This window comes from Tupaia chinensis, unplaced genomic scaffold, assembly GCF_000334495.1.
Source record: "Tupaia chinensis unplaced genomic scaffold, TupChi_1.0 Scaffold000544_1, whole genome shotgun sequence".
Lineage (NCBI taxonomy): Eukaryota > Metazoa > Chordata > Mammalia > Scandentia > Tupaiidae > Tupaia > Tupaia belangeri.
In genome coordinates this window covers 167,840-171,365 of record NW_006160056.1, presented here as the reverse complement: position 1 = coordinate 171,365, position 3,526 = coordinate 167,840, and the positions used below count along the sequence as shown (strand labels likewise).

Genomic DNA, 3,526 nt, shown 5'->3' with positions numbered 1-3,526 from the left:
GTTAGATGTAGGAGTTTTAATGGACTCTTATAAGAATGCAGTCATTAGAACATCATTTTCCGGTTTTGAAGCTCTAATGGGAGATGATTTTAAAAAGAAGAAAAACCCTGCTAAATCAGGACACAGCAACTTGGAAAAATATTTGAAACATCTGGAAAAAGATAATTACCTTTTCAGTCATTATAATAAGATAGGAAAAGGGGATAAAAGTTTTTTGAAAGTCCTAGATATTTTAAGTCTAGGAAGGTTGCCAATAACTATATGCTTGTACGTTGATTAATAAATTGTAGTTTGAGAAGATTTTTTTTAAACTGTAGTTTTTATGAATACTTGGATGATAATAAGTGAGCCATGTACATTGAAGAGAAAAAAGAATTTTGAGCAAGTTTAGTTTTGTATTTCTAATTTTTTGTCCTTTTTAATGACAGCAAACGTTTATTGTAAACTTGAGTAGACTGTAGGTATGCAGTCATTTGTCACACCGTTTGTGCTCCCCCATGCTTCCAGTGTAACTGGGGAGTGGGAATATGAGCTCAGACAAATAGTACAAGGTGGTAGCTATGTCTTGAAATTCTAGATAAGTTCTACTGATAGGGAATGTCTCAGATACTTCAGAGATAGGTCACTGCGTGCTTTGTGGAGACACAGGAATTTGAACTAAACCTTGACTAATGGATGGTAGAAGAGAAGAAGTAAGTTCCAAAAGGGAAGATGACCAAAAAAGAAAGGGAAAAAAAAAAGCATAGGACTTGAATTATGATGAAATATTTAGGAGATTATGATATTATGACAAAGCCAGTTTTATTGAACTGGGGAACATGAGATCACATTTTGGAGATCCTTGCATGTCAGACCAAGCAACTTGGATTTCATTAATAGGCTCTTTGGCCCTTTTGAATGTTTTTATGCTGCCATGTACCATGTTAAATCTTAGGAAAGGGACTTGAGAGGTGGTGGTTCTCAGCCCTGATTGTAATTAGAATTACTTGTGAAGTTTCTGCACTATTATCTGGACCACAGTTTATAGCAAACAACAATTTCTAAAATAGAAATACCACCTCACCCCAGTGTTTTAAAGTTCTGTAGTTAGGAGAGAGGTAATAACCCTGGCAGATATTGCTATAATTTACATTAATGAGAAGTGACAAGAATTTTCTCTTCTTAATTAAAAAAAAAAAAATTCCCAGAGTGTATGTGCATTTGTGGAGAGAGACAGAGAGAGAAGTGAGAAAGCACTTCCCATGGAAGATGATCACACTGGAATTCCTTCTATTTCTCCTTCCTTTCAGATTTTGAGCATGTATACACACATGCCTGGTGTGGTTTTTAAGCTCCTGGGTCAGGGACTTGAACCACAGTGAACTATGTAGGATGCAGCTACTATAATCATTATGTCACTGGCTGGCCCTTTTTCTTTAAAATTTTAACCTTTTTTTTTTCTTTTCCTCTTTCTTTTTCTTTAAAGTACCAATGTGTATTGATCTGGAATTTTTAATTTGGATCAGTAGTGAATCTGATAGATATTCATGTATAGCTGTCACACTTACCATGAATCTCTAAATGATTTGGCCTAGAACATACCCAAAAGAAATACCATTTTTCTAAAATGACAAAGAGTGAGGAAGATCTATGACACATACTAGCTTTTCTACAATTTATCATAGCAGTAATTTACACAAAAGGAAGTGGCAAAGTTTGGAATTGCACTGCAGCATTTTATTTGATTTATTTTGTTTATACTGGAGGTGGGTGGGTGGTAGTTTGTGAGAAGATCACCTCTTTTTTTAAAAAAGAATTATTTTATTTGACTTTACATATTTATTTATTTTAATTTGACCAGAGAGGAACAGAGTGAGAGAGAGAGAGGGAAAGTGAGAAAGCAAGCCACCAGGTCCAGGACTCAAACCGCAGTTGGCCTTGTGGGAGTCCAGCACCCTTAACCACCCTGCCACCTGCTGGCCCCAAATATCACCTCTTTAATAGAAAAAAAAAATGTATATTAAAAGATTTGAGAGAATCGCCTCTTTAATAGAAGGAATGTGTATTAAAAAAATTTCTGGATCATAAAATGAGATGGAAATTTCACTTTGGGTAAATGGAACAGCATGAAAGAACTGTAGAGTTAAAATTAAGATAGCCAAAAGGAGCAAAACAAAGGAAATAAGGCAAATGGCCATTAGTTTAGAATGAATTCCTTTATTTTTTTTATATTGTTTTTTAGAAGGGATTTTTGCTATAGTGCATGTGTGCTTGCCAGAAAGACAGTGAGAGACAGAGAGACAGAAAGCGAGAAATCACCTCCTAGGGGCGATGGCCACACTGCAGTCCCTTCTCCTCCATTCTCCTCTCAGGATCTTGCCTACGCAAGCGCCTGGTGTGAGTTTAAGACACCAGGTCCAGTACTCAAACTACGGTCGACTTCGTGGGAGTCCAGTGACGTAGCCCTTACGCTATCTGTTGGTCCCCAGAATGAAATCCTTGGTGAGGTTGACAGGTGATGAAATTCAACCCATTAGTAATTAGCTTACTGTGCAGATATTATATATTGAGATCTTTAGTCACATAAGAAGAAGATATTGTCCTTTTCCTCAACGATTTTGACCTTATTAAAGTAGAGTTTGCAAAGAGTATTATTGATAATAGAGTGAGAATATATTTCTTTTGAAGTGATGATTTTAATTTTTGAGTGGTAGAAAATTATTATGCCCAGCTCTAGAGTTCTTAACTTTCATTGGGAAGACTTCAGGGACGGTGTGTCAGCATTATGTGGAAATTTGGGGTAATGTAGCTCTCGCTTCTGTTTGGAACATACTTGTTTAACATTTTTGTTGTGGTTTTTGTGGTTTTAACTTTTTGGGTGATGAAGATTGGGTAGGTGTCTACTGTATAAAAAGTACTCATTATGTGCAAGGGGGATATAGAAGACTAGGCTTCCATGCTCTCAGAGGAAGCCTACAATTCCATTTTTAATAAAGACATACTCAAAATTCATTAATAGTGAATTTAGATTCTATTCATGAATTAGGTCATTTACAAGTATTCATGACATTATCTTTGTGTGTGTGCGCATGTGTGTGCACACACACACATGCATACATGTACATTTGTGGAGAATATACAGTGATGTGTGAAAAAGTTTAGTTGCTGGGACTAGCAGTTAGCGTAATGGCTATGTCGTTGGACTCCCACGTAGTTGACCGCAGTTCAAGTCCTGGACCTGGTGGCTTAAACTCATGCTGGGCACGTGTGCATGTGTGCCCAGGATCCCAAGAGGAGAATGGAGGAGAAGGGATTGCAGCGTGTAGTCGACCACGGTTCAAGTCCTGGACCTGGTGGCTTAAACTCATGCCGTGCACGTGTATATGTGTGCCCAGGATCCCGAGAGGAGAATGGAGGAGAAGGGATTGCGGCGTGGCCATCCCTCCTGGGGAGTGATTTCTCGCTTTCTATCTCTCTGTCTCTCTCTGTCTGTCTAGCGAGCGCATGCCCCCTATAGCAAAAACCTCTCCAAAAAAAAAAAAAAAGG

General features: G+C 37.8%; 1 protein-coding gene across 1 annotated transcript in view; it reads left to right on the top strand.

Moving 5' to 3' along the window:
• Positions 1-3,526, top strand: part of BET1 (Bet1 golgi vesicular membrane trafficking protein) — a 12,849-nt gene that overhangs the window by 976 nt on the left and 8,347 nt on the right. The gene's annotated exons all lie outside the window — the stretch shown is intronic.